Source organism: Equus asinus, chromosome 15 (genome assembly GCF_041296235.1).
Source record: "Equus asinus isolate D_3611 breed Donkey chromosome 15, EquAss-T2T_v2, whole genome shotgun sequence".
Lineage (NCBI taxonomy): Eukaryota > Metazoa > Chordata > Mammalia > Perissodactyla > Equidae > Equus > Equus asinus.
In genome coordinates, this window is record NC_091804.1 from 14898272 (window position 1) to 14924541 (window position 26270).

The window sequence follows — 26270 nt, forward strand, 5'->3', positions numbered from 1 at the left end:
TGTGATGCAACTAAGTTAAGGCCAAAGGATGGATAAACCAATGGAACAGACTTCTCTGACTCAGTGCTCCACTCCAGACCACAGACCACACTAAAGCCTGCAGAGGTGAAGAGCTCAGTCGTTGACAAAACTTCTATATTTCTCACCAGGATGTACCGAAAGCAAAATGTGGTCTATTTTATGCTCCCAAGTCATTCATAAACTGAACTTCAGAGTGTTAGACTTTTCTTACTTTCTAAATAATCAATGGGGCCAACCTGCTCTATAGAGTCAATCTGGAAAATGAAATTATTTCACGAGAACAGTTTGTTCTTTGCAGACGAAAGGAATCATTACAGTGTTAAATGTTAAGACTATTACTGAAACAGGGCCAGATAGATGGTAATAACTTTTAAAAAGGAAGAGAAAAAGAAACATAAAACTCTAAATTCTTTTGCCTTAAAGTAATCCTTCTGGTTAATCCTATTCTTAGAGCAAGCTTAAAGAAGGGGGGGGCGGGAAATGAAGTTAATCATGTTTGCAGAGACAAGTCACCTCTCTTAATATTCAGGCAATCAGCCAACAATATTTGTTGAGTGATGGCTCTCCACAACATTAAACAAGGTAGGAAATACAAAAGAAGTGTAAGAGAAGGTTCTTGCACAGAGGAATTTATAATGTCACTGGGAGGACAAGGTTAATACGTAAAGTAATTAGAGAGTAATTAACAGTCTTTATCTGCACTGAAGAATGATGCCACAAGGTTTATAAGTCAACGCGATATGTACTCACAAAAGGGAGAGATGGGCAGAGATCTGCCTTACAGCACTTCAGAAAACTTTAGGATGGTTAAATTTTATGCTGAACCTTCAGGAACAAGTAGGATGTATGTAGAATAAGGGTAAGATATTGCACTCCACAGAAATTGGTTTGCTGAGTTTTCTCCTGTTCTAGAATCTTCTAGATTAATTGAAGCTGAAAATATAATAAAATCCACATAAATGATGGCCATTTTTTATAAGTTGAACTTATAACAAATACTAGTGCTCTGGAAGATATGGGAGAAGATACCTGATATTTCTTTCTATTCCATTGGGGCTTGAAGTTATAAGAGGAAGAAATAGTCACTATTTCCCACCATCCTCTTTCTGTTCAAAGATTGCACAAATAAATGCAAATATATGCTTCTAGTGCCTCCAATTATATACTAAAATGAAATATTTAAATAAGTAGAAGTTTCATACTGTTGTACTCCAGTGGAAAGATGCTTAGATTTATAACCTGAATTTATTTTTCTTAAAACATAGTTCTCTGAGTTATTTTATCAGAACTGACTTCAGCAAGTGTTGGCAAAATTTATTCTATCCTTTCATCTCAGAGAAAGGCAACTATAAATTCAATAGCTTAAAAAACAAGAATAAATATGCATGTGGGGATTTCTTTTTCTGGCCTATAGGTAGTTGTTACCTTTATATATTCTCTCTAATGAGACATGGCCAGTCCATGGTTTGAAATTTTGAATAGATAACTGTTGACTATTTGTTCAGTTTGGGTCTAAGGATCACACACTGTGCATTTAAAAACTGTTGGGATATGTTCTTGCATTCCTTTATGAGCAAGAAAACACAAATTCATTAAATGATGTTTAAAAATCACCATAAATTTCTATGTAGTATTCTGGAGAAAGAGTGTAAAAGAAGCCACTACATAATACCTCTGTGCACCTCTGGGTCATACTCTATGGATTTTTCTCACTGAAAATAGCTGAATAAATCCATTGCTTAGAATTCAGTATTCACTGGAAAACCAAAATACATCTAAATGTGAGCAACAGTTGAAGGAGCTGTATGGGCTTTCAGAAGATGAGTCTCATGTTCCATGAAGGTATGTAAAGTGACTAGTGAACAAGGAACAAAGGAACAAATCAAAAACGGGAGTTTAAGGCACTTTCGAAGAACTCAATCTGAGTACTTTCTAGCCCTGAACTTTATGAACCCGTTCGTTCTGACTACCCTTTCTGCTATGCTACTTCCTTGTCAGATATTAAAAAACTGCTTCCTTGTGACCAAAGATATCATGGGCCATTTTTACCTCCTGGCTACAGGTCATTCTGGGAGCCTGGCCTTTCAAACAAGTGCTGTCTGGACAGTGGAGGTTTGACACAGCTCTGTGTATCCATATCAGGGTGGATCAAATTAATCCCCTCCTCGGTGAAGTGCTTGAGGGTAAAATTGACACCCACTGCTGCACACAAAGTGGAATGTCAGGAATTAAGATGATCCCAGGAACTGAGCTTTCTGTTCCTGAAGAAGCCGTGTGAACCAATATATATTTCAGGCTGAATTATGAGCTGAATACATCCTCAAATAAAATCTTCACAGGAAACAGCTGGCCTCAAAGAGGGATTTGTTTTTTTCTCTGTAGCCAGAGAAACCAGGCGTGTCAGTCCAGAGAACGTCTTAGGACTTCGTCACCTCCTTGTCTCTGTATCTCTACTTATATGATCTCACTAACCATCTTGTAAAAGGTTATAAGAATCAATCACATCATTGGCAAGTAATCTGTGCCAAGTAAAAACAAGACATTCTACATTACTGTTGTTAAAACTTGAATTTTGTCAGAAATAAGAACACCATGAGTGAGTCCAAACAAACTAAATATTAACTTGTTAGGAGGTGTTTTACAATACGTATTTCTAAGTATGAAAGTAACTTGCATGAAATAAAATTGATTAAAGTGCAGTTTGAAAAAATAAACTGATCACAAATCACTTATGTGTGATCAAGTCCTTTTTTGGAGAGACTCACAAAAGAACATAAGGGCTGGGAAGAGGCAGGAGGGAACTTTCTCAAATGATGGTGATGTTCTGTATCTCGCCAGGAACTGATTTACACAGATGCATCCCTTTGTCAAACTCAACTTATGTACAGTGACGGATGTGTGCATTTCATTGTATGTAAACTTCACACGAAAAACTGCCAACAGACATTGAACTCTAGTTAATAATAAGCATGATGCAATATGCAAACTGATGCCTGTGGTTTATTTTTAAATGCATCAGAAATAAGATGGTGAAAGGAGGACAAAGGGATAGGTGGACAGACAGACATGCGATGAAGCAAAATGTTAATGGTGGAATCTAGGTGGTGAAAATACAGTTGCTCACTGTGAAACTCTTTCAAATTACCAAATATGTGAAATTTTCATAAAACCTGTCAGGGAAGAAAATATAATGGGAAAGAATTACTAAAGAGTTTGGAGTGGCACACCGCCGCCCCACTCCCCACTTCCATCCGGAGTTCCCATGGTATCTAGAACTGGGCAGAATATTTAAGTTGAAAACTCAAAGCACAAATCTAACAAGCTGAGGCATGGAAGGTTATTTTAAAAAATTGACTGCCCGAAACTGGTTGATTACATGGGAAAATTGTGTGTTAAGTGATAGGGAAAAAGGCAGCTCCCCACAGATAAACTTTCTATATTTAAATTCACAGTGAGCTGAAGTGGGGCACCTGCAAGTGAGGCGGGGCAGAAGATGCTGTTAGAAGACTCAGGTGCACCATACAAATTAAACCCAACACACATAAACGGCTCCTGATGGGAAGACAGTGACAGCAGACGGAAAAGCGGGTGAGACCTGAGGGGTTTGGGGCAATGCAAAGAAACTTGTACTGAGAGGCAAGGGCCAGAGCTTCCAACAATAGTGAGTCTCAGGAAAAAACTGCTCTGGAAGCTCATCAGAGAGTACAATACCACACGCTTGTTCCAGAGAAAACAAGAGGTCACACAGCATCAGTTACATCATCTGCGCAGGGCAGTGTCTACAGCTAGTCAACTCACCTCAGTCACATTCTCGGTCATGCGCTGCGCAAACTGATTGCTTGGTATTGACTAGACGATGTCCATTAACTTAAAATTAATAGTCTGGGCAGGCATTTGATATTGTGTAGCTCCTCACTAGTCAGAGTGTGGACCCTGAACCAGCAGCATTGGCAGCCTCTGGGAGCTTGTCAGAAATGCAGCATCTCAGGCCTCATCCCACACCTGCTGTGTTAGAATCTGCCACTTAACCGAACCACAGATGATCCACATACACATTCAAGGGTGAGAAGCAATGGAGTGATCTTACAACAAGCCTGTAGGCGGAGCCTCAATAACGTCTTAGCAGCAGCTTTAACTTCAGACGCAGAGGACAAGTACAGGTAAAGAGGTGAGCAATATTAAGCCTTGGACATCTTGTCGCCTGTAAGCACATTCGCCTGACAACTGTTTCCTCTTTGCAAAGCTTTAGTCCCAGCCTCCATCTGTGAGAGAGAACTGCAGCTAGCCTGAAGCCCCTGGAGAAGCCAGAAAACTAAAACATGGTTGAACTTGTTTTGAGCATTTTGGAAAGTTTCATATCCTCCAACGGGTCTAGAAATATTCCACATAGCTTTGCAGAGTGGATCACTTTGCATGTAATTGCTCTTTAACATTAAAAGCATATAAGATGTTTTCTCCAACAGGTAACTATCTAAGGAGTTGTCAGGCCACTGTCCCCGTTTCTGCTGTAAGAGACGGCCGTGAAAATTCTTCACTCCCTAAAACACAGGCACAGAATGTTGCATTTTATTCAAGTCTCCATCTGTCTAAAATATGTTTATTTTAATGGTCATGTTTTGTTTACTTCAATCGCTATAATAAAGACTGTTTTATACTCAAATATCTGTGGCTAGTCATGGTTCACAAAAAAACAAAGGTCTTATCTTTTCTTTCATAGTATGTCTTTAAAAATTCTAAGATATTCCTGACAAGATAAAGTAGACAAATACAAAATATTTTTCTAAAGCCATCTGAAGCCAACTATTCTGTACCAACTACGAATTTCATACTTCAGCATCACTTCTTTGTCTATAAATATTTGTAATTACATGAAAAACTTTTTAAAAATATGACTACAAATACACCAAACAACTTTCGAAGTTATTGATTTCCACTCTCGTACTTCAGGAAGGAATTTTACATAATGTCTGATTTACTTTCCAAGACAATGAATAAGTACATTTCCAAGACAATTAAGTACAAAGTATATTTTCATTCTCATTTATTTAGGAAAAGAGATTTTTTAAAATGATAATTTTGCCTATCTTAAAAAGTTAAAATCAAAATAAAATAGTGAAATATGTCCCATACTTTTATTACTAATTATGAAAAATAAAAATGAATTGGTTTTTGTAATAATTCACGCATGATAGAAAAAATGTTTAACAATTTAGGTATTTACAGAAAGTACTTAAGAGACTGTTTATTTTGAATAGACTACTTTTCAGAGTACTTTTAGGTTCACAGTAAAATTGGGTAAAAGGTACAAAGATTTCTCATATACCCCCAGCCCACACATATATGGTTAATTTTTAAAATACAGAAAATGCTAAATGACACACAAAAATCCTACCACTCAAATCATACCAATAAATGCCTTATTTAAAAATCTATTTGAGTTACAGTTAGGTTTACGGAAATTTTGTAAAAGGAGACATGAAAATAAATCTGTACCATATAATGCCAGAATTACCAGAAAAGGATAGTGTCTAATTCATTTTGTTGGCTTAAATTTTGTCTTAAGTTTCTCTCTTATTAGAAAATCTAAAGAAAAGAACCCATACCAATAAACAGAAGAATCTTCATGGAAATTGGAGTGGTCTAAGAAATTTAAAGACACACTGCATAAACCTACACCTGCTTACCTTCAGGGACCGTGAAAATGAAATTGGGATAACCCTATTACAAGCTAAAAAAAACAAACTTATCCAAACTACTCTCCTTTGTAAATCTTAACTCCCACTCATAAAAGCCGTTTTCAGTGGGATCTCTTACCTGAAAAGGAGTGAGCAAGATTTAAACGTCACCTAGTCAGAAGCAGGCTCTGGAGAGCCAGCCGGGTTCAGCCTGAGAAGAGCACGGGCAAGCATAGGTCGTGGACAAGCTCACTCCTTCCAGAAGGAGAGAAGGGGGCAAGACAGTCAGGATGAACAAGCCCACGCAGCCAGCGAATGTGACAATACCGATCCTCTCACGCCGAGTCCCACCCGTCCGCCACAGAGTGAGAGGGTGGGCAAACAGTGCCCACAGCCACGACAAAACAGAGTGGCCCAGAGAGACTCTCTTCACCATTCTAAGCAGAACAACAAATACAGCAAATGCTTTCTACAGGCATCTTGCCGGGTAACTGCCCGAGAATGAGTAAGAGGCCCCACACGTAACGAGAAGTGTCACTTGATCAGAGGTTGCGGTTTATCAACAGGAAGAGTAAAATTTGATGCCTAGACCTGAACTCATCCTTAAAAGAGATCTTTGGTTTTTCTATCTTGAAGGCTGCAAAAAATTCAAGATATAAACCTAAAGGAAACAAAACTGATTGCCCATAATTCAGGGAAGGGAATAATTTATAAGCTGCTGAGAATCTTAGTTTCAACTTCCCCATCTGGCTGGCACCTTTTGCCTATTTTCCTCCTTTATAATACTTCCAGAGTTCAAGAAAGGAAATAAAACTTTTTAAGCTTTTAAGTTACTAGTAATGCTGATATAAAGAAAAATAAATAAGAACTGATATCTAAAGTGAGATCTGGAGCTTACCTCCCGTGTACAGTAAAATGTGGAGACTTTCGTCCTATAAATGTATCTCAGGAGGATATTCATTCTCCATCAATTTAAGATGCTCTCACACACACACTTAGATGTAAGTCCCCTGATTTATCCATTCATCAGTGCTAGCCTGACAATAAAAAAAATTCAGCATTTCCCAAAATGTGCCAGAGAACAAAACAAGGTCCCAGAGTGAAGTTTTAGGGTGGTCAACCTACACTAATGTCACCAGAATCCTATACTGCAGGATTTCTCTGAGTTTCTAATCTGCTCATATTCATCATCAAACTATTAAAAGCAGTATTTTATGCATTGTTTCCCAAACTTATTTAACCATGGGATCTTTGTCTGAGGGACATCCAGAGGGACATATATTTTGTAAGATAGATTTGGGAATTCTACTAGATTCTACTTGCCAATTTTTAATCAACAAACCTGACATTGTGACAAGTTTTCAAAGCACTTAGAAGTCAGTAAATTATTAGGTTTCCCATCTGTTCCAACTTGCACTAATACCTCTGAAATTACAGTGTGATCAGTTTCTACATTTCTCAATATTATAAAGCTAAACCTGTTTTCCAAATGGAAGTATACCACATAGGTATTAAATGGATATCCACTACAGTCTTCGCATTATGCTAGAAAATATAAGGGACAGCATGGTGTCTGCCCTCAAGAAGCTGAACGTTTTGTTTTGAACCTCTGCAGTCTCTATCGTGTGCACGTGTCTGTATCATGGTCACCTGTTTGCCCTCAAAAGTTGAATGTAAGACTTCAGAAATCCAATGGGTCCTACAGAATGGGAGCACCCCAGCCAAGCGACGGATGTCAAACCAGGAATGACCATTACAAATACCACCCAAACACAATTCCATCTGCATCTATGTATGCACATTTCAACCACTTTCACACAGGTAGATTTAAGAAGAAGAAACTGACTCAGGTGCCTTCAGCAAACCATGTCTAAAAGCTGCTTCCCACCTCAAATGCTTCCATTTGTCTTACGTCCTAGAGTCCTGACATCCACAGACAGTTTATCGTGCTCACTGATATAAAGAAGGGGGTTTTCAGGATAGAACCAGGGTAGACTGGCAGTTCCCAGCTGGGCCACCGAGATAATTAAGTCACCAGCAAACCCTCATTCATCTGCTCCCACTGCTCCAGAAGAGACGAGTCCACACGAGCTGTTTTTCCAAATCGTGTCCCTTTAAAGATCAAAATCTTTCTAAAATGAGTTAGACTCCTCTAATCCTTCTATTAAGATATTTAATAAAATTTAAAAATTATGCCTTTAGTTCATAAATACAGCTTCGACTGAATAAAGTCCTAAGTATAATACTCTATTAAAGAGACCACTGTAACACGCTGAGAAAAATATTTCACTTAAAAAAATGACTCAGGAGACATGGGATGGTGTGATGGTGCGCCAGCAGCTTAACGTCCTGAGCCTATAAAATACCAATGGAATCACTTACACAATAACAATGAATTCATAAGGCTACATAAGAGTCAAAAGAGAAAAATCTAAACTCCAAAGTTCTGGGCAAACAGAAGACATGTTGCATCATACGATGCTACCTTGCGGAGATTTCTTTCAGCCACTATTTACTGAGGGCCTGCCTGTGACAAAAAAACAGGGCGCCAAACAGAGTTGCAGTTTATTATGAAGAACACGCATGTGTGTCTCATTATAATAAATGGATACAGGCTGGGATGTCTTAAAAACTAATTGTGAAAATAACCCAAGTTTATTTACAAAGTTCAGACCACAGAAGGCGTAACATTAAAAGTAAAACTCCCTCCATCTTTCATATTAATTACAACCATGGCTGGATTTTAGTTTATATTTGCCTGTAATCACTAGATGAGGTGACTCATATTTAAAACACAGTTTCCTTCTAATGAATGAGTTTATCCTATTTACATCACGGTTTCTAATCACCAGGTAGTTTATCTTAATTCTATTATTTCATTTTGGTAGGCTTCCTGGTTTGATATTTTCTTTTGTTCTGGTTTTTGCAACATAATTCATTTAAATACGAAATGGAAGCCAAACAATTACCGTACACAGAACGTAATGAAAATATTATAAATCTCACTACACACTCAAATAGTAACTCTGTGAGGTGATAAACGTGTTAACCAACCTCATTGTGGTAAACATTTTGCAATATATCAAATCACATCCGCCTTAAGCTTATATAATGTTATATGTCACATATCTCAATAAAGCTGGAAAAAATAAAGGTACAGTAACTAAAAAAAGAAAATGTTTTAAATCTTAATATAAAAATAATAAGTAATATAATCAAGAGATTGGCAGAAAGATGGAAGTTTGAACGTGATATTTCTTAAAATTTTTAAATCTAGGAGTCAAGAGGTACAGTCAAAAGTTAAATCTACAAACAGGATTTTGTTATATTATTCACATTTGTAATAATTTATTGCCACAAAAATGTAAAAAACACAACATAAACCTAAATTACGGAAGGAAAAAGAAAACATGGAGGATACTGCATCATCTAGGACACAAAGGAATCATCCCACTAGGCACAAGCTGCTTCCCTGGGCACACCTGTGCCTTAACCTCTCCGTCCAAGTGCGGGCTGTCTGTCCAGCCTCGCAGAGCACCCGCCTGCTGGGGCTCCAAGAGAGACACACTGGATCTTCTTGGATTATTCCCAATATCACCAAATTTGGCAGATGGTCTTCAGAGTCTTAACATTTGGGAATTATCCACTTCCTACTTTTAGTGAAGATTTTTTCCTCCACTTTCAGTAAATGTTTTCATCTCTACAATTTCAGGGAAGAGAAACGATACCTTTACTCAAATTCCTCTAACAGAAACCCTCACCTCCCAACTTGCTCTAAGTTTCTAATTCCTCTCTACCGTTTTTAGTTTTGCTGTCTCTCCACTGCCCGCCTCTACCTGCCTCTTCCCTTTCTGATCTGTTGCTGCGAAAATCAGTGGTGTGCTGAGCCAACACGCACAGCCTGCAGGGCCACTGTGTGCGTCTCTTCCCAACTCTGGTCACAGTGGGAACACTTCCACCTCTGAAATGGGCAGAAATGATGACCCAGACTTCTTCTCGCTCCCCCTTCTCAGAGCTAGCTGTTAAACATTTACCAGCACACCACTCGAAAGGTCTGTGAGTTTAAAAACCAGCTTCTTAGAACTGTGTGTAAAGTAAGGATATAAAAATTTTTACTTAGAACAAAAAAGCTTTATGTTTTAGCTTTTCTTTTTTTTAATTATTTGATCAGGTGGCTTTATATATTTGACACTGCCAGATAAAGTAAACTACAAGATACACCAGGGTGACTAGCATTAAATACTAGAGGACCAGTGACCATCAACGAAGGTTGTCTCCAGAGTAAATGCCATCTTTACATACTTACATAGCATCTTTTTCCCTGGTAGCTCTAAATAGCATATTAAATCTATTTTTTTTGACTCTCACTGCTAAGGAAATTTAAGAAATCATCAGCATTTCATTTACTGTGACATATAAACAAGAAAACTTTTAGGTTCCGGCAGATCTGCCTCCTTCCCTTCTCCTTCTTTGCCCCCAAATTCCAAAATACACAAAAATCATCACACTTTTTGTTTCCTCTTTTCCTATAACTCTACAGATTAAAGACAAAAAAGCAATGATTTAATAGTGCCCTTGATCCTTCCAACCTTACTAAAGATCAATTTTAAAGCTGACAACCCCATATACTCAGGGTAAAGTCAACTCATTGTTACAGGGAACACAGGATAAATGAGCAGAAAACATTTTTTAAAGCATGGCAATGACATTCTACCAAACACTGCCAATTCTGTCCACCTGGATCATCATCCACCTAGTGAATCATGAAACAAAAAGATTTGGCAAAAACAAAGAGCACTGTGTGAAGAAATAAACAACAAAAATTAAATAAATTACACAAACTTCGATACTCACCAATGTTCCTCTAACTCTTCATGCTACTTGCATTCCACATCTTTTACTGTATCCCTGATTATCAGGATTAATGCATTGTTTAAATAGTATCAATATTACTGAATCATATTTTATTAATACTTATCAGTAAAAAGTGAAAAAGGTAGTTATCTTTAACGTTAGAATGTACTCCACAGAACAAAATGCTTCCTTAGGGGTCTTTTTTCTAAATATTTTATTCTACTCCAAGAAAAAAATATATAAAGCATGATATAAGCAATGCCAGATATTATTCAAGAGAGAGAACTTCATTTTTGTCTCACCATTTAGAATAAAATAAAATTCATTTCACAGAACACAGTTCGTGATTGGCAGTGCTCCGTGCTATAAGTCTAACTTTGCTATCATCACCAGTCTGCCACTGGCAATCAACAGCTCCTGGTTTGTAAGAGAAGCTGGACAGCATCAGATGGTAGTGGACAGCATCAGCCTGGAATCGGACACACCTGTTTGGCATCAAAGCGATCTGATTTTGGACAAGTTACTTAATCTCTCTATGGTTCAGTTTTCTCACCTCTAAAGTAGGAATAAAAACACCCCCCCTCACAGGATCACTAAAGAATTTTAAATACGAAAATCTACATAAAACACAACATACCATCTGGTACATAGCAAGTACTTAATAAACTGGGATAATAGCTTATTATTGTCACTCTCTAGTCTTAGTGCTTTCACACAATATGCCAACCACTCAGATAGCTGCTTGGAATCACAGTATTTCACACCAGAGCTTCTCAAACTTTCACATGCACACAAGTCACCCAGAGATTGATAAAAATGCAGACTGTGACTCAAGAGGTTTGCTGTGGGGCCCGAGACTCTGCCTTTAACATGCCCCCAGGTGATGCCAATGCTGCCGGTCCAACGACCAGACTTTGAGAATCACAGATTTGGACGACCTGAACATTCCCTCCCACCACCATCACCACCACCATTCCCCCCACACAAACACACGCATGTACACCCCAGCAGAGCTAGCTAAAATTCAAAACATTGAGTTCACAATCCAACATTATCTTCCCTGTAAAAATAGAACTCCTCCTTTAAAAATGGTAAAAGCTATGACCCACTCACGAAAATTGCTAAATATAGAATACAATTATAAGAAAGATAAGGAACTGCTTAACCTGGGGAAAGAACTTGGGTTTTCAAATCAGACAGGCCTGGGTTCAAACCCGAGCCTCACTGCAGGCACTAGCTGTTAATGTGGCTTTGGATTAATTACAGACTTCCTTATAAATTGCAGTTTCCTTATTTGTAAAATGGAGATAATAGTATCTATCTAAAAAATAAGATATCTCAAATAACAGCTGACTCAAAAATAACTAGTATTTACATGTATACCCCATAGCCTGACACACAGTGGGTGCTAGGAGCCTGTCGGCTGCTGTTCTGCTCCAGGATTCCTTGTTTTCATTACTTACTAATGTAACTCTGGCTTTCTTTCTGTTTCCTCTCAACTTGGGTCCTTCTCTCGAGCAAACTGTCTGAAGACCTGCCACTACCAAAAGTCTTTTTCATGCTATTTCAAGCTGCCAATATTAGTAATTTCCCAAGAGAAAGAACCTTATTTCCTCGTATGTTCTACTAATCCTCAAGACCTAAAGACTGGAAGAAAACTATCTGCTTTCCACAAGGCTTCTCTCTATTCTAAACCCTTGCAGGCTCTTTCTTCTCGCACAGACACAAAAGGAAAAGAACAGAAGTCATCGCCATCTTTTTCACCTTCTCTAAAAGAGTGCATGACTATGTTTTTCAGTCAGAGAAACTGCTATTGTGGGAAACCAGCCACTCACTTGAAGATAACTCAGTCTTCTTTTTTAGTTCTAAAAACTGAAACTGATTCTATTTCTTAAGGAAGCTATAACACACACACACACACACTCACATACACACACCAGTTTTGTTATGGTTTTCTGTCAACAAGCACAAATGATATGATGCCAAAAACATCAGATGCCTAATTAAACTCTGTTCCCTCATTAATCCAACACATTATTTACTGACTGCCTGCCATGTGCCCAGTGCTGTGTCAGATGCCAGGTATAAACTGGTGAGTAAACAGATACATATGTGGTCCATGCCCTTGAGGATCTAACTATCCCGACCTTCACCAATCTTATTCCTGAAACCAGGAGCCACTTCCAGAGCTAGTTCTGGATTCCAAAACCTAGCCCAGGGCAGAGGAGGACAACTACAGGCTGCATCTAAATAAGCCACAGCAAAATTGCTGAAGAGCAACCCTGGCCACAATTTACCAATCAGGTGAAACGCATCATGGCATCACCAGATAAAACCTGCAAATAAAGATGGTCTCTATTATGCCACTAAACAGTGGCTGCTCCAGCCCACCACACTGTCCTGGCTGGAGTGGAACGGTGGCCCCTTGGAGGCACAGATCCCACGGCAACTTAGTGTGGATGGATGTTCATCCATCCTCCAGCAACCCGCCCACCTCTCCTCCCTAACCATGAGCAACTAAACAGGCCTCAAATGTATCAGAAGCTTTCTGAAGTTCACCAGCACACCGAAAAGCAAAAGGTTGTAATATTTCACCAGCTGCACAAGCCACATTTAATATCTTCTGGTTATCTGCAGTTATAATACTTAATTTCAATATTTAATATTTAACTATAGTATTTAAAAACAGAAATAGGGATGTCAAGCAAAATGAAGCCAGTTTCACGCACCATCTTTAAGTCTGTTAAAACCTTCATCTAGCTGCATGCTCTCCGTAACACGGCTCTCCGTGTATGGAAGAGGCACTGCTAATAGAATCATCTTGATTAAGAATTCATATAATGTAAAAAGCATCCGAAAAACATAATCAGAATATGTGGAAATTATGTGATCAGATAATCAGTAAAGCCTTCAGATGCAGATTAATTTATTGTTCACATTGATGAGTCTTAATTATGTCCATGAATTGCTTTTATAGAGGCCTGTGGATTAAACGGAAGATCCCTCTTCAGTACATGAAAACACACTAAGTCTCATCATTATGCTAACCTGGGAGATGAAAAGACACCTTTCACTTTTCTCATCATCATCAAAATATAATGATCCTATATTAATCATGGAGAGCGTATACACAGAGAATGTCATCTTGGTAACAGAGAAAGGGACACTATTCCCAATGATCTGCAAGAGATATTTGAAAGAGGCTAAAGCTCTCTGATGCTTCAAACCAATACGATGTGTCAAGGATGAAGCAAAGGCTCGATTTCAGGCCATAGTCTAAGTAGTTTGGTTTAAAATTCAGGAGTAACCACACCTTCTTCCACAGATAACAACTTGGGTAAAAATTCCCCACAGTCCTTCCCACAAAGCAATGTGAAAGCATCTTCTAGGGACCAGAGGAATAATTCAGCACTAATAATTTAGGGTTAAAAATTCAGACAATAGCTTTATTTCGATTGGCTGAACTAATGCAGACCTGAATTCATTGCAACATTCCTCCGCTTCACTTTCCTAAGATAATTCTGAAGGTGGTATCATACCTTCGTATTCTAGACCAGTGAGCCCCAGAGTGTAGGAGCCACTGTCACTGGTAAACAGCAGGATAATTGTAGGTGGCTGTTCAGATTGAGCCTGGAATAACACAGAATCCTCCAGGAGGAAAGATGGACACCGCCTCCCCATCTCCCACCCCCATCCCCCCCAATAAAGGGAGGGCATGCCTCTGACTCAGGGTTTCTGGCAGGCATTGCCATCTAGTCAGGATTGAATGACACTATTTGCTTTGCATTTTTTAACTCTTATTGGATATCTCTACTATTTGTGGCACATAATAGTTTCCCATTTAAGGTAGTGATTTAAGTTTTCCTTTTTAAATACATTAATTTGTGGTAAAGAAAAAAAGTAAAAAACATTAAATAATAATAGAAGTGAAATATAATCATGGTAAAAAGCATGAAGGCGGTATCTGAATGACTGATACTTGGCAAACACTGCAGTGTAGCGATTAAAACAGCTTGGGTTTGAATATTAGCATTGTAACTCCCTTGCTGTGTGACTTAGGCAAGTTACTTAAGATCTCTGTGCCTCGATTTCCTTATGTGTAAAATAGAGATAATAAGGGTATCCACTTCAAAGGGTTATTGTGAGGATAAAGGAGTTATTACAGGTAATGAGCTAAAATGGTACCTGGCATAGCAAGAATTCTATATGAATTAGTTATTACTAATAAAATTACTAATATTTTATGAATATATCTAGGTAAGTAATGATATATTCAAACTCAATCCCCTGGCCTGTGAATTAAAAGAGAAGGTAAAGAGATTTCTTCATGGGCTCTTGTATAGGAGAAAAGAAAAGCTCCTTCCATTTTTCTTTAAATTAAAAATATACCCAGTTGAGGAGTCTTTTAAACTCACGTGATCCTCCAGAAGCCAGAAAATCAAGTGCACGGCCTTGAAGTCCATTATAGTTTCCCTTCCTCGCTATTTAAAAATTCCAATATTTCAATTACTAAGAGTTAAAAATGAGGCTGTCGTTCCTTAGCACGAACCACAACGGATTTACAACCAAGCACATGGTTCCTCCAACCTTTTAACGTTCTGTCCAATTCATGGAGCAGCCCAAGAATTGCTGTTTTCTTGAACAGTAAACGACTTTTTGTTTAAATTATAACCACTTCACGTTCAATGACTTTTTTTCTTTTAAAGATTTTATTTTTTCCTTTTTCTCCCCAAAGCCCCCCAGTACATAGTTGTATATTCTTCGTTGTGGATCCCTCCAGTTGTGGATCCCTCCAGTTGTGGCATGTGGGACGCTGCCTCAGCGTAGTTTGATGAGCAGTGCCATGTCCGCGACCAGGATTCGAACCAACAAAACACTGGGCCGCCTGCAGCAGAGCGCACGAACTTAACCACTCGGCCACAGGGCCAGCCCCTCAATGACTTTTGAAGAATCTGCTTGAATATTGCTATGGTCTGAATGTTTGTGTCTCCCCAATATTCACAAAATCCTAAGCCCCAAAGATGATGGTATTAGGAGGTGGGGCCGCGGGGAGGTGCTTAGCTGATGAGGGTGGAGTCCTCACGAATGGGGTTAGTGCCCTTATAAAAGAGGCTCCAGAGAGCTCCCATGCCCATTCTACCATTTGAGGACACAAAAAGATGTCTGCAACCTGGAAGAGGACCCACACTCAACCCTGTGGGCACCCTGATCTCAGCCTTGTAGCCGCCAGAACTGTGAGAAACGTCTGCAGTTTATAAGCCGCCCCGTCTGTCATATGCTGTTAGAGCAGCCCAAACGGAGTAAGACAAATATAAAAAGCAAATGGGCATCACTTATTTACCTTTTCTTCATATGATTTTCTCTGCCCTTGACTTCCAGGGGATTTCTTCCTTTTGTTCATGTAGCTTAGTGACTCCCCTGAATCATAAAGCGTAGTGGGAAAGTCATTCCCTGTTAACCTCATGTGCTTTCTTTACCCCACTCCAGTTTAATGGACATTTTGGACTAAAATGGGGAGGGACAGAGAACATTGCTGTGCTCAGTGATACCAGATGAGTAGCGATCCACATGGGTCAGCCAAGCTCTGCGTTTGCTCTCCGTGCCTAATATGGCTTCCTGAACAATGAATTTGAGCTGTCCCATCTAATCCCACAAGTTATCATCTTGACTATAACCCAACTAGACTAAAAAAGAAAGAAAGAAAAGAAACGACTCTCCAACTAATGTGTAGGAAAATGGTTAACAATGAAATTAACGCTGATTGCAAATGTAACCTTCAAGATGCACAGAGCCCAGTAACCCCTCAAAGAACAAATCCAATCTGATTGCTTTTGAATGTCAAACGTACCTGCAAGAAATAGCTATGGAAATTGCCAGGGCAGGCTCTGTACTAAGGGTCCAAAGTTAATTTTTAAATTCTAAGTCATGTTCCCATTTCTCTCAATTCTGTCAAAATCAGACCTTTACTTTCTCATTTTTTAAACAACCATCTCCTCACAGCTACAGAGGCAGTTCTTCAGCATAACTGTTAGACAGGACTACAGTGCCAAGTACCTGGGGACAAACCTCAGGTCTGTGCAATCTTGGTATGTTGCTCAACCTTTTTGTGTCTCAATCGCATCATCTGAGGATGGGATTATAATAGCACCTACCTCACAGGTTTGTTGAGAACTGTACCCAACACGTGGTCAGTCCCCATCAACGTTAGGTGTTATGAATAACGGTCACACATGACCTTTCATGACTTCTTGAGTTCACTGAGATGGACGTTGCCATATGTCCATTTTATGGATGAGGAGACCACACGTTTCAGAGGGCTGGAACATGCCCACCACTAGAGTTTGCCAGTCAAGATAGAGCATCAGATCTGCCCCTTTGCACTGTCTGAAACAAACTGAAGATTAAGACCAAAAGTACCCATGGCAGATGACTAAAGGGGCACTGAGAATATACAGAGAAAGGTCTTCCTAAAGACTATCATAGTTTTTTAAAGTGTTGATAATATACTTTTGATATTCCACAGTAAACAGAAATAGAACAAGACAAGGGAAGCTGATTCATAAACAGTCTCCATTTTTCATGTTTGCTATCAGCTGGCTCAAAACATTCTCTCCTTATTTGTGACTTCTTATTCATATTGTTTTTATGAGTCTTACATGTTTAGGGGCACTTGATGAAAGTGAGGAAGAACAAGTGGACATGACAGAGTTATAGTCTATTAGGTTACCTCTATGCCATATATCTTACTCCCTGGCAGTTTAGCTATGGAGTACACAAGAAATGGAGTAATACTGCTATCCCAAAGAACAGCACGTGATATCACAGAGCCCACCTACTCAAATGTCTTACCCACCAGCTGGTGACTGAGCTGTGGGGATTCCAACACACTTAGGCAGGTAAAGACACCTGATTTCATTCCCTCAACATAGCTATCAACATGTTCAAATGAACAAGAATTTTGACTGGGCATGTTGGGTGGAAGGAGGGAAGGAGAAAAGGTACAGAAAGGATCAGGCATTCATACAGATTAAATTTCTCCTCCTTGGGACACTGTAATAGATTGACTGCTAAAATGGCCCCAATTCTCTACCTCTTCAGTTTTACACACCTTTTGCAATGTGACTTTGCAGCTCGTTTCAACAAAAGACTGAGCCTGTATCCCCAACTTCATCTGGGCTGATTTTGTGATTGCTTTGGCAGAAGTTAGACTACTAATCCTTAGCCTTGGCCTCAAAGGACTTCATGCGTTTTTCTCTTTCTCTTGGACCATGTGACCACCATGAGAAGCTTGGGCCAGCCTGCTGGAGGATGAAGAGACCATGTCAGGAAAATTCCAGGGTCTCAACTGCTGTAATACCCAAGCAAGTGCGCACATCCAGCCAAGATCAGCAGAGCCAACTCCCAACCCACAGCTGATCACAGATGTGCTCAGAACGACCACAGCCAAAGCCACAAGAACCACCCAGCCTACCCACTTGTGAGCAATAATAAAAGCTTAATGTTTTAAAGCACTGGACTTTGAGGTGGATTTTATGCAGTGGTAACTGATACAGACACTTTTCTCTTTCAATCCCCATGCTGGGCAGGTGAGGTTTCTCCTACTGAGGAGCACTCCGGGTTAGCATTTACCAGACTAGGTTCCTTAAGACACTGCTTCCTGGAAGCGTTAACAGACTTTACATAGGCGGGTAAAAGGAGGTGATCAAATATACGCAGGAAATGTTGTTCCAGCTCCTAGACACTGCTAAGATCTGGCAGAGTGCATACATAGCACATGATAGTTGATCAATATTTGTTGAATGGATGAAGAAAGTGTGCTTCTCTGATTATTATTTTCTCCAGTCAAGGGGGCCAGAGTGAAGCACATTCCAGAGCTGATGCATATCAGCCCACTGAAGACTGAGGATTATGAGGGTAACAAACACAAAGAAAATTCACCTGTTAATGTTAACTCCACCATGTCTAAATTTTTGGTTGAGGCATTAGTATTACAATCCCAAACGCAGTACAAACTGCTAGTTATCACGTAACATCCATTCTCCTCTTTTTCATCAGTAAGACAGCCTCAACTAAAGACTGCATTTCTGGCTCTCTTGCAGCTAGGTATGACCATGTAACCAAGTACTGGCCGATGAAATGAAAATGTAAATATTAAATGGAACTTCCAGAAAGGCCACAGAAATTGAGGGAGATGCTTTCTGCTGTACATCTGGACTGGGGACAAGATGGCCTAAACTGGCTCCTGAGTGACCTTGAAAATGGACGCCACATGATCAGGCCAGTGGGACAGAAAGACAGGAACCTGGGCTCCTGGTCTTACCATGAAATCACAGAGTGCCTAACTCTGAATTTCTTTTCTATGAACTTCCATCTCGTTTAAGTCATTATTATTTTACATTTTTCTGTTATAAATGGCCAAACTATCCTAACTGATAGATCAAAGAAACAGGATCCTCAGAACACATTTACAGCCTCCTAGACTTCTCATTAGGACCATATACCCAATTTTGAAAAAATTCTGTTTTCTACAGAAGAGGAAGCATTACTTTTATTTATATATAAAGAAGTCATGACCTCATTTGCTGTTCTCCACTAACAATGTTGACCACCCACTTACCTAAACATCCACCTTGCTTGTGGGGCTTTAGCTGATCATAATAATCATTTCCTGATGAAGAGCAGAGAGCCAAATACTGGGAAGTGAAAGTACTGAGTGAACTCCATCTAAGTTCTACATCACTCAGGGAACGAACAAGTACCTGGCTTCCCATCTTGACTTTTCCTCCTGGGCTCCTCTTTAAACATCCAATTATAAAGAAATTTATTTGTTTAGGCTTTTTCCTCAGGGAAATCCAGAAATTAAATCGCTTCGCCAGCAAGGCCAGGAAAACAAATCATTCATGTTGTGGCTGAGCCATAAGGCTCACATCATAAACACAAGCACAGCCTGCACAGCTTTGCTCTCACAAAGCCATTTGGGAGAAGATTTTTATGGCAGCAGCTGAAATGTTTCTACCAAAACAACACCTACACTTTGCTAGAGTTATTTGCAGAGGAGAAGGTTTCCCCTACTGCTGTTTAAATCGTTAAAATCTGTAGTTAAAAGCGTAGGCTGATAGGAGTCTGGGGGAGAACTTAGCTGCCACTGCTTAGCTGGGTGACCTCGGGCAGATCACTTAACCTCACCGAACTCAGGTGCTCCCCATCAAACTGGAATCTCAGCACTTTAGACAGTCGTCCTGAGAACTGATGAGATAAACGCACACTTAGCACCATGGCTACACAATAAGTGTTGGAAAAATGAGAGCTGTATTCATTCCTATCAAATTTGATACTAGATACTTTGAATACCTTAGGGAATAAGATATAAGAACTTATGGGTAAGCCATATTTAAAGATACCAAGTTAACATTAATATAAAAGTACAAGCATATTTAACAGTAGATGGGGGGCCAGCCTGGTGGCGCAGTGGTTAAGTGCTCACGTTCTGCTTCTCAGTGGCCCCGGGTTTGCTGGTTCGGATCCCAGGTGTGGACATGGCACCACTTGGCACACCGTGCTGTGGTAGGCATCCCTCATATAAAGTAGAGGAAGATGGGCACGGATGTTAGCTCAGGGCCAGTCTTCCTCAGCAAAAAGAGGAGGATTTGGCAGTAGTTAGCTCAGGGCTAATCTTCCTCAAAAAAAAAAAAAAACAGTATATGGGTTGAAGCCACAGAACCTAATTTACCCACAGACCACTTAACGCTGCTTTTTCTTGACTCTCTAGGACAAGGTCACGGACAGAAGTCCCCTCTGAATAGCTAAACTACACATCATAAAGTCCATTTCCTGGAAAGTCTATTAATACTGATAACTAATATTGTTGAGCATTCACAACTATGAAGCACTGAGTAACACACTTCTCATGGATTATTTATCATTCACAACTACATACCTGGAGGTGTGATATGGACACTGCGATGCAATGACCAGACGCCACTTCAGGACTGAAGAACGGACCCCCCCCTGCTGCCGTGAGTGCCGCAGGCAGAACGCAGGAAACTGCCCTGAGCTGGAGAAAGTGCTCCACCCAAGGCCCAGCACCCTTCCCCTGGCCACTGCCGCCAGTGGTCAACATCAGTGACTAAAGGCCCAACCTGCTGTAGAGCTCCATGTGGGGTTGACTAAGACTTCTATTAAGACTGCACCACAGCTCAACTTCTCCCTCTGCCCATTCCCGAATCCTTCCCTTCTCCCCCACAGGTGTCGTCTTAAGAGACAGCATAGGCACTGTAAGGTGAAAAAAGTGGGGCTCAGAGAGGTTAAGAAACTTGCCCGGAGTCACACAGCCAATGAGTGGTATGACTGGGGTTGGGACCCCAGCCCTCTGATGCCAGAGCCCTGGTTCTAAACCACTCTGCTCTACTGCTCAATCGAGTTTGCATTTTTATGTCCAATAAAATAAACTGGGTAACCTGGCTGTTGTTCTCACAGTAGATTGCAAGGAGAAAATTATAAGGAAAGAGTTGCAAGAGGAGTCTCAATAAACTGTTATCAAGGACAACCAGGAAACAGAAACTACTCCAGATCTTTCAAACCAAGGGACTGGTTACAGAGTGATGGAATGGCTGAGAGGCCACAGAGGGAACAGCGAGGAACCCAGAGCCCAGCAACTGCGGAAAGCTGCTAGTTTGCCCAGGCAGGAGGGATCATGGAGGGAAGTGATATTACCAGAGCCCAGAGACTAGAACAGCACAGGCTGCGGTGGAGAAAGGGGAAGTCCACGTCTTCCACCGGACAGCAGAGGGCAAGGGAGCTTGGGAAATGTAGTTCCCTGTAACTTGGAACAGAACAGCAGAAGGTCACAGAACGGATCTAAGAACAAGTCTGTGTTTGAGCAGCCCACAAGTACAGCTGATCAACTGACAACGAGGAGGAACAGAGAAACACTCTGAAAATAAGACACAAGAATTAAAACAGCAGATCTGTGAAAACTGAGTTAATGGCAAGTATTCCCACACACTCCATCAGTCCCTAAGCAAACGATAACAACAGTAATAATGCCTTTCACTTACATGGCTCTTTACACGGCATATTGCATCAATAAGTGATGTCTAAAAGGGCGAGCCTGAGAAGTTTCACTTATTCGCCATTTAGTAGATCAGGGGAATATATGAGACACTCCAGAAATATTTCCATCATCAAAATAGTGAATTTATTTGACAGTGCTTAAATGGGTAGAATTTCACGATCAAAATTTTACTTAAGTAGAACAAATTGTTCCCCACTACTGTCAGCTAAATGAGGTGTTAATGCAGCTCCTATGCTGGAATGCCAGATCTGCCTTCAGGATTTTATCTGCTGTTTGACAAAGTAGGAGCTAGAACACAAACGCTTTGCTCTCTGCTCAGAAGTCCTCTGCTGACTTCTCTGATGCAGCAGAAATTCTTAGGGGTAGCAAGGGGGCAGAGGAGAGAAAAACCCTGACAACAAAAATATAACACCAAAGATCTCCAGTCAGTGCTCGCTTCAGCAGCACAGATCCTAAAATTGGGACAATACAAAGATTACCGTGGTCCCTGCACAAGGATGACATGCAAATTCCACATTTTGCTTTCTTTTGCTAACGTTCACAGGTGGGAACACTGAGGCTCTGATAAGCAGAATGACTTACCCAACTGAGGGCCCTCTCGCTTCAAACTCCATCCCCAACTTCTCACAATAAAAGGATTTCCAGTCACTGTATTCAGCAACCACTCAATGTATAACTATCCATCTTGCCCCTCCAAAAACCTCTAATATCTATTTTAAAAATTATTTATATTACAGTCCCTCCAGAAGCAATGTGATTTGTTCATATTTAAGACTGGGAATACATTTCGGTCCTTTCCACACACCCCTCCCCAACAAAGCTTCTTTGAGGTAATTAAGACCCAAACGGCTTGAGAGAGGATCTGGGTTTGAGGCTTGGCCTTGCTTCTAGCTAGCTGTGTAGATTTCGGCTAGCCAATTAACCTTTCTGCGCCTCTGTTTCTTCATTTACAACATGACGCAACTAGAACTAGCTAACGTCCACAATCCTTTCAGCCCTGAAATGATTCCACAGACAGATAATAAAAGTCCTGTGTGGAACCAGATGAACTCTCTCTCACTTGACATCGCCCAGACATCTATTTGTGAGATTGCTTATCAGAATTAAAAGTACAGTCTGTCGCCATGCATAGAGAGAAGACTGACCTCATTCCTTGCTCAGTTGACTGTGATCTCACCCGCAATTCTCAAGTTAGGTTCTGGGGTAGTCTGATTGCAAAAAGAGCAATTCTTCTCCCTCCCTGTATCTAAACCCTCTGCCATGTAACCCTGTAGTGTGCTCCCACTCTGGGACGGCCGTGCGACTTTGGCCAATGAGAAACTAGCAAACATGATATAAGCAAAGGCTTGAAAAGTGCATGCACTTTTGGTCTTGCTCTCATTCTTACTCCCTTGTCATGGCCAGGAGGACATGGTGGGTCTAGCGTGCTTAGGGATGAGAGACATATATAGAAGAGACAAGTCTCCCTACTCTTCCTAGCTAAAGCCCTCCTAGCTCAGCCACTGAGCCCCCAGACAAGTGAGAAAACCCAGCTAAGATCAGAAGAGCTGCCTGCCCAGCCCACCGCTGACCACAGACACATGAAAGACATCAGCTGAAATCACCAAGCCCAGATCAAGATCAGCTGAACCCCCCAAACTTGTAAGCTAAGTATTTATTACTGTATTCCACTGAGGTTTTGAAGTGGCTTGTTATGCAGCATTATTGTGACAATAGATAACTGATACACATTCCTTGGACGACTAGCCCTCAGCCAGACTATAATGACTATTTCCAGAATAAAAGGTCCTTAGTGCTGAAGCAAGTTTGGGACGTGCTGCACGCCTTAAATTTATCTTAGAGGTCCATACACACATTAATGCTTTTAAGGCTCTAAGAAGTCCCCCAGAAGAGGAATCTATTTAACTTTGCCTAACTCATGTGTCCCCCAACCTATTTTACCACAGACCTCCAAATATAATTTGCTAATCAAATTCCCCCCAACCCTTAGATCCCAAGTCTAGGTTGAGCTTCAGTCCAACCTTCCTGCTGGTTAAGCTATGTATTTTATTGTCTCTTCCTAGATAGTCAATGGACCTTCAAAAACAAACAAAATAAAACAAAAACCTTAAAAGTACTTTGAAATCACAAAAGCTTATATTGTTTATAACCAAAGTCTCATTAGAAATAAAGAGGAATGTTCCACAAATATCTGAAACCCATACACATCCTTAGTCTAATTTCAACTTTCTCATCTATTAAAACTTTAGCAGAAGCCTAAGGCTGACCTTGCTATTCCCTCCTCAACATTCTTCAGAGGCTCCCCATTGCCATCTTCTTATTGTTCACAAGCCTTTGATGATCGGGGCCCTGATACCTTATCCATTTCCTCTCCCGCCACTCTCCCTCCCCTCTCTCTCCTTCCTAGCCTACTCCCACTCTCAGGTGTCCCTGTGATCCACGCTGAACCACCTTCAATCCATCAAATGGGCCACGAGCTAGTGCTCTGAAGCTCTCCAAGGCCTGGTCCTATTTGATGTGAACTTGAATTATGCAACTTTGACATAATATGATATAAAAGCATTAATATGGTTTCACATTAATTTGAATCAGTGTTAAAACCACCCAAAATATTAAAATTCTTTAAAAATTATAGTGTCAAATTTGGCTGGGCCAAGGGGTACTCTAAACTCTGTTTACAGTGTGGCCACAGGGTGGCACCATATTAGCTGATAAACAGAAATACCCACCATCATTGGTCTTTTGTCAGAAATATTTTCTTTTTTTGGTTTTAAAAAAACATTTTTTTTAATTGAAGTAAAATTTGTATTTGGTATATAACATTATATAAGTTCCTTGAATTACGGGAGTTCTGAATTTGCAAGGACTTAGAATACAACCCTCACATAAAATGTAACCTCTAAAACATGGAGTTTCTCCTGCTGGAAACGCCTCCTCATCTCTTAACCACACTCAAGCCCAAACACACAGAGTTCACCCAGCTAACTTCAATTCATCCTTTATGCATCAGTTGAGACGGTACTTCTTCCTGGAAACTTCTCCTGAAACCCCCAAGAACAGGTTGCAAGACCCTCCCATGATAGAATTTACCTGATTTTGACATATTTTCCACTATAAATGCCTATTATTTGGTCTAGACTGCTTCACAGAAGGGGTCCTAGCTCATTAAATCTTAGATCCAGAGTCCAATATAATGCCTGGTTCACAGTAGATGATCAATAAATACCAGATGGGTTCATGTGTGGATGGATGGAGAAATGAACAAGCAGGATGGGTCACCGAATATAACATGACTGCTTTTTGCTGTATATTTTCCCTTATCCTCTCCCCTGTCCAACCACAAGGAAAGATAATTACAAACACAAGGCAACAGCAGAGGAAAGAACACAAGAAAAAAAACAACCTTGATAATCATATTGGCTGAATAAGAGTAATCAGTATGAATTTAGAATTAACGTAGACCCACATTTTTTGAAGTGAGGGCACTTGTCAAAAATATAAAAGACAATCAGAAAAAAAAGTAGGATGCAGTAGTGTCTTTCTTTGCCGCCTCAGAGAAAAGCTGCTGAAGATACATCTTGTACTTTTTGGAGATAAACATTTTAACTCATTTGTTGAAAGCGAAGGATTCACTCCAAGAACTGTGCTCTGTAACGAATGTGACTTCTTTGATGTAGCACACGAAGATGTAGGAAGGGCTTTCATTACAGCTCCATGGGTCAGATTTCCGACTTCCTATCACAAACCTCACTAGAGAAATAATTCTGTTTCTCATTCTCCTTCACCTTGGACACCAAGTTCCCTATCTTGGTTATCCATGCGTTGTCCTCTTTAACAGGGATAGAAATAAATGCAAACACAGATAAGACATTTTAAAACCAAATAAGCCTTGTCTCTGTTTCTTCTCACATGCCTTTTGACCCCTGACCAATCCCAATACACCTCTGGCACTCTGAGGCAGGGCTAGGGAAATAGCTCTGCCATTGACTTAAACATCCTGCCAGCTGACACCAGGCAGGAGCCTTAGAGAATGTCACATGGATGATCTTTTGGCTGCATGTGTGTACAGCCTTGTTCTCTGAGCCTTAATTTTATTTGAACTTTCTTTTGACCCCTTATAGACACTCTATTTGAAAACAAGGGCTACACAGTATTTTCACGAGCTAGAAAAATCCAAAACAATTTTCTATGGATTAAAGTTAAGCATAGTCAAAGTTAAGCAAAAACATGATCTGCTGATGTTTTTCTGGTTCCTTTGTGCCATACTCCCCTACTGTCTGAACTCCCTTAAAAAGCCCCACTTAAGGGGCTGGCCCCGTGGCCGAGTGGTTAAGCTCGCGCGCTCCGCTGCAGGCGGCCCAGTGTTTCGTTGGTTTGAATTCTGGGCACGGACATGGCACTGCTCATCAAACCACGCTGAGGCAGTGTCCCACATGCCACAACTAGAAGGACCCACAGCGAAGAAAGTACAACTATGTACCGGGGGGTTTTGGGGAGAAAAAGGAAAAAAATAAATCTTTAAAAAAAAGAAAAAAAGCCCCACTTAAAAATATAAATAAGAAACGGGCCATTTAGTTGTGTCATCAAGAAACCACATCAGTGGTGGCAGCGGGGAACATCGTAGTTGGTTCTCCCAAATCTTAACC

At 40.3% G+C, this 26270-nt stretch overlaps 1 protein-coding gene and 1 non-coding gene across 13 annotated transcripts in view; one reads left to right on the plus strand and one right to left on the minus strand.

The window, feature by feature from the left end:
* The window catches only part of PLCB4 (phospholipase C beta 4), a 381489-nt gene that overhangs the window by 280697 nt on the left and 74522 nt on the right, over positions 1–26270 (minus strand). The window contains exon 1 of one of the 12 annotated variants that reach the window (XM_070485574.1): positions 5836–6194. The exons of the other annotated variants lie outside the window; for them this stretch is intronic. The gene's annotated coding sequence lies outside the window, so the exon portion shown is untranslated. Of the gene's footprint in view, positions 1–5835; positions 6195–26270 lie in introns of those variants that run through there. 12 annotated transcript variants of the gene reach the window in all.
* LOC123277477 (U6 spliceosomal RNA) lies at positions 22053–22154 on the plus strand. The gene has a single exon (XR_006514428.1). It is a non-coding gene; the product is annotated as a U6 spliceosomal RNA (small nuclear RNA).